Source organism: Podarcis melisellensis (genome assembly GCF_964234715.1).
Source record: "Podarcis melisellensis genome assembly, chromosome: 13".
Lineage (NCBI taxonomy): Eukaryota > Metazoa > Chordata > Lepidosauria > Squamata > Lacertidae > Podarcis > Podarcis melisellensis.
The window spans coordinates 25382224-25388223 of NC_138545.1; the positions used below are offsets into that span (position 1 = coordinate 25382224).

At 39.8% G+C, this 6000-nt stretch overlaps 1 pseudogene across 1 annotated transcript; it reads right to left on the minus strand.

Moving 5' to 3' along the window:
* Nucleotides 1–2743: 2743 nt before the first annotated feature.
* Nucleotides 2744–3710, minus strand: LOC309354815 (olfactory receptor 4D1-like; annotated as a pseudogene). The gene has a single exon. The product of its transcript is annotated as an olfactory receptor 4D1-like (transcript).
* Between the last annotated feature and the right edge of the window lie 2290 nt (nucleotides 3711–6000).

Sequence of the window (6000 nt, forward strand, 5' to 3'; positions counted from 1 at the left end):
ATTGTGACAGTGTCATCCTTTTGGAAATTAGTGTTATCATCATGCATGTACAATATACAATAATGATTCAGATCCGCTAAATATGACATAAAAAATCACATGGTTAGTACAATTTTTCAGAAAGATGATATTTTAAGTTTATTTAGTCATTCATGCAAAAGGTCCAGAAGACGTTTTCCAAGCTAATCCAATAAATGCCAATAATTATTAAGCACATTAACTTTTCTTCCTGCTTTGTAGTTGCATGTTGAGGTCCCCAAGGCCACCCCAATAACTCACACATCACACAGAATTTTTGTTTAAGATTTTTGGCATAATTTTGGCCACAAATTTATTAAAATACAAATTTGTGAGTGGTTGCTTAGGCATTGGTTGCAACTATCTGCCCCACCATGGGCGACAAACTGACATTCCACACGATGCGAAAGTCAGAATAGGGGAATACACTTGGGGGTAGCGTCGGAGCAGGGAACCTGCCCTCAGCCCTCCCCAAATGCAACCAGGAGCTCATTGCTATGGCCCAAGCCCCCTTGACAGAGTGGACAAGCAATAGTTAGCCCCCAATTCCTTTAAAGGAATCCCTTGCAGCAGCAGCATTAGAGGGGCAGGCAGAGCCAATCCATGTCCCTCAACCAACCAAACCATAAACCATTGCCTAACCATGAACCTTACAAGTTGTGACGATTTGCTACGCAGTAGGCAAAAACCAAATGGCACCAGCCAATCAGCCAGATGGACAAAATTCCTATTGGGCCCCTGCCCCAAAGCAGACGACCCCGTGACAGGCATACAAGGTCAAAGCGAACAATCCTATTCTAGGGAGAGAAGGACGGGCAATCCAATGCACGGGCGAAAAGAGGAAGCCCTAGCCTCGTGCAAGAAGTTTTAGCATTTCTGGCTGTCAATCAACAAATGGCAACATTAACTTCTTCCCAACAACAAGGGAAGCCCCAATCGCATCAGTGGCCAACGGTCAATTAGCCCACCCCCAACTTTGGAGTGTCCTGGTGGCTCCCACCGCAACACGTGCTCTCCGTGAAGGAGAACACGCTATATCACAGAAATAGTAAATAACACATTAATAAAGAAATACATATAGGTCAAACTAGGGTCACTTTATTTATTTATACCATAAAAACCGCTGCAGAGGAAACACTATTGGTTCAGGAGCAAACCAGAACCTGAAAGAAACTTTAGCTTAGGGCAACAAAACCCCTCATGCAAGAACTGGAGGCTTCACTATCCAGCCTTCATCCCATTCCTAGGCCACACCAAGAAGGTGAAGAAGTTAATGTTGTTTGTTATTATTTACTACTTATATGGCGAGTGTGTTGGTCCCCCCCCCATAAATGTTATGTTAGATGATACATTGATGTATTGAATGATCCCCCATTCCTTTCCCCCTTCTCTTATGATATTTTTTGTGTCTCTGTGTTATAGGAGCCAACTGCTAAGGGCCATGGGGGCTTCACCCCTCACAATAAAATATTTGAGGGGGCTGTGCCCCCACAAAGTTAGTGGGCATTCCCATTCAAATAGTGTGAGTGTACTGTATCATGTGATCGATTATGCATAGCAGGGCTTGCCTGAGCCCCCACAATATTTTACTCAAGTTGGAACTCCATATATAAGAGGGTCCCCAGGTAGTGTCACATTAAGACCTTTAGAGGCCCTAAGCACTTAAAAGATGTTGGTGCCTCCATATATATCTAATTCAAAATATAAACAATAATAAACCACGAAATAAAATTTTATTTTTTGAAATGAAACGAAACCTTCCATGTGATGGAAAATGATATTTGGTTTTGTATAGTCTTCTGCTTTTTAGAACTGCAAAGTTTTTGATCAGATCCTCAGAACCAATCTTACATAATTTCTGTGCCCCCCCCCCACCTCCTTGGTGCTAATTTTGCTTAATAGGTAATCCAACCTTGTCCCCAGGCTAAAAAAAAACAACTACTCCCCTTCCCACACCTGAACTTCCCAAAGTGACTAAATTAAAGACCTGGTTCGTCTAATCAATATAGGGCTGCCATATGTTCAGAATTTCCTGTACATAGCCGGGATTCAAACATTGAAAATATCGTTGGGGCAGAATTTTGGTAAAGCAGCTAAAACGTCTGGGAAGACTCAGGCATATGGCAGCCCATATAGGGAGTGGGTTTTTGGATGATTTTCCTTTAAAAGCCAAGATTTTGCAATGGGAACCCTAAATTAATAGCACACCAGATCATCTAATGCCCACCACCCAATTATTCAGTATGGAGTAGGTGAAAAACAACCACACCCACAAACAAGGTGGATCAGCAAAAAAACTTCCTACTTGGCCCCAAAACAACCAGCAAGTCACATTGATAGCTCAGACAGGCAGGTGCTGCTGCAAAGAGAAGAGGGAGAGGTGTGGATGCCCAGCTCTTAAACAGGGATGTCTGCCTCAGCCCCAAGCATAAAACATATGAGTGATGCAGGAGCATCACACAGGCTGTAGCAGCCTGGACAGGCTGCCAATATGGCTTACTGCCCATAGGTGGAATACGCAATAGAACAGGCCTTTAAGGGCAGGGAGAGAGAGAGAGAGAGAGAGAGAGAGAGAGAGAGAGAGAGAGAGAGAGAGAGAGAGAGAGAGAGCGCACTCCTGGGGGTGATTGAAGTCATCTTCACATGCATTGGAATAGAAAGCAAAATGAATTTTTAAAATGTAGTATATACTTTTAGAAAAACATCAACAAAAGGTGCTTAAGTTCTATGTCTCTCTTTCATGAACACATAGTGATGGTTTTGTCCTTTCAGAAAGCAGAAAATTTCTTGTGAGCTTTCTAATTGTGTTTTTCATCTCAGTATTACGCAGAGTAAAGATCATGGAGTTCAGCATTGGTGTTAAAAGGCTGTAGAGGACTGAGGCAACCTTGTCTCCAGGAAATACCTTGAAAGGCCGGTCATAAACAAACATTCCTGGAACAAAGTTTAAGCTCATGACCATGATTTGTGCTGCACAGGTGGAAAGAGCTTTGTTCTTCCCTTCTGTGACATGTGCTCTAATCTTCACCAAGATGACAGTGTATGACACAAGCAAGATGAAGAAGATCAACGTGAGGAGCAGTCCACTGTTGCAAACCATCAGCAACTCTGGGATATACGTATCAGCACATGCCAGTTTGATGAGCTGTGGAATGTCACAGAAGAAATTATCCAGGATGTTGGATTGGCAGAAAGGCAGCTGAATGAGAATTCCAATCTGGACAATGGAGTGAGCAAAGCCACCCAACCATGACCCAGCTACCAAACCTATGCAAACTTCTCTGTTCATGATAACTAAATATCGCAGTGGCTTGTAGATGGCTATGTACCGGTCGACTGCCATTGCCACAAGTAAGAAGACCACAGCACCCCCAGTTAAATGGATGAAGAAGATCTGTGCAATGCACCAATTGTAAGAAATTTGTATTTGTATGGAAGAATAGGTCCCACAACATTTTCAGTGATGTGACTGATGACTCACTGATGTCTATGACAGCCAGGTTGGCTAATAGAAAATACATGGGTGTGTGAAGGTTGGGTGTTCTGATAACGCTGATTATAATGGTGAGGTTTCCAATCCATGTTGTGCTGTAGACAGTGAGGAAAAGGAAGAAGAGAACAGACTGTACTCTTGGATTCTGAGAAAGCCCCAGGAGGATAAATTCTGTCACTGCTGTTCTGTTGTTTTCCATGTGAGCATCCTGTTGAATGATGTAAAGAAGGGTGTTTTGTTTTGTTTTTGCAATGATACTAAGGGGCAATAAAAATCACACCGCCAAATATTGTCCAAAGCAACTTATCAAGTACACCTGCCAGAAAATGTTACATATTAGAAGCTCTTCCTGATTCTAATGATAATATAGGTCATATAATACACTGGGTAACTTAGGTGGACAAAATTTAAGTCCATGTGAATTCAACCATACCTTTATATTGGTAGTATTTACGATCACTGTTATGTTTCAAAATTGGGCTTCTGTTAGATCATGTCATCAGATAACCAATAGTTTCCTATTGTGGCTTGAAGGTTAGAGGCACAGATCATGTTATATTCTAAAGACCAAAACACTAACTATAATATCATAATATTTTACCATTCCTTTAGTACTGAAAATATTGCTAACTCTGCCATGAGTAGAGCTACTACTACTGTTGCTTCTACTCCTAATAGGATGACAACTCTTGGCACTCTTGTTACTGTATTTCTTTTCAACACTCTTATAAACAGGATTCTGTACTCATGGGTTTTTCTTTCATGTTGTTGTTGTTGTTGTTGTTATAATATCTGTAACAATGCTTATATATATAAGGGAGCTGTACGTCGTATCAGTTCTGTGTCTGATAGAACATATGGTTAGTTGGCCGACACATATTCCATTATGTAGCTATTATATTGTTTACATTTTGGGGAATTGTAAAGATAATGGAAACATGAGTATAAACTACATTCCCTATGTTGGTCTTCCTCATCTCCATCAAATATTTTTAATATGCTGCCTAATATGCTAAAATGATAATATGCTGCAAAGTGTATTCATATGAATACACTAACCTATATTTCTATATAGCAAGTTTAATCTTCAAATAATAAACAAAAATATTGTTGAATTTTTTTCCCCTCAGGGGCACAGTTTTAGACCAGAATATTTAATTTTCTACAACTATATTTCGGAACCAACCATAATTTCAATATGCTTTTGATACCACAACATTCCCATTAGCAGAGCATTTTCTGATTACAATTAGAAAAACCAAGCTGATACAGGAATACTTCCATTTTCTTTCTAGAAGCACAGATTCTTTCATTTGGTGGACACCTCTTCAAAGCACACAATTCAGTGCATATAGCCAGTCAAACCATTCACCACCAACTTTTAAAATAATCAGGATCAGGCATCCAGAAACTGAAAAAGATCCAAGTCCTATTTATTTTGTTCTTCTTTCCAGAAGCAGATGGGTCCCAGTTGCTAGAATGCACAACATATTACTCTGAGATCTTTAAAGTCATTGTCTTTGGTGACCAGGTGGAGAATAGCTCTACAATATCCTGAATAGGGAACTGGGGCTCATTGTCTCTGAATAACAAATGAGAAAATGGATTTTGTGCACCTTGGTGGTGTTGGCTATGACCTTCCCTCCTTGAAAAGGAAGCTTGCTGCAAACTGAGAATGTAATTCAATGGAATTGAATTCCTCAATATATGTCCTATAAATCATCTTTATCTTCAACATACCTTTAAATGTCATTAGACAACTTATGTAGTAGTAAAAGCCAGGAAATGTGGACTAGTTCTTTGGAAGTGGGAACTTCCCAAAAAAACCTCGTGTCACTATTCAGCAAAGCACCTCATGATTCTTCAAGAAGTACGCTAGGATCAGAAGTTACAAAAAAGTGTTCTGTTCTTTATTCTCTATAATTTCATAGTCCCAGCTTTAATAAATGAAACTTTCAGTATGTCAGAGGGAGTGAAGTTAAGTAGGTTTCTCCCTATACAGAAATCACTAACACCTCCAGACATCCTGTGATACCTAAAACAAAAAACCATCACCATCAACCTCAACACCAAAACTATTGATTGAACTATGTACCTAAAGCTACTTAGTACAGCCAAGGTAATAATAATGCAAAATAATTCCCCAAAAGGCTTGTCTGTGAATCCAGCTGGATTCTTATTAATCAAATAAACAATGGAAGACTCCAGCCACTGCACTGCACTCAAGCTTTATCAGACTTCGGAGAATAATGGTATCTGCACTGTGAATCGGGAACAAAACCACAAAGGGGATCATTAAAGATTTTCAAAGCTACAATCAGCTAAATATTGGCACAGACATTGCAACAGATATTGTTTGTTTCCTTTTCCTTCTTTTTTGTGAGCAAGACATACACATACAATTTAACTTACAAGTAATACATAGCTACAGTATTTCTGTGTTATGTACTTATGGTACCTTGGTCCACGTTTATTAGTTGTTTCTGTTT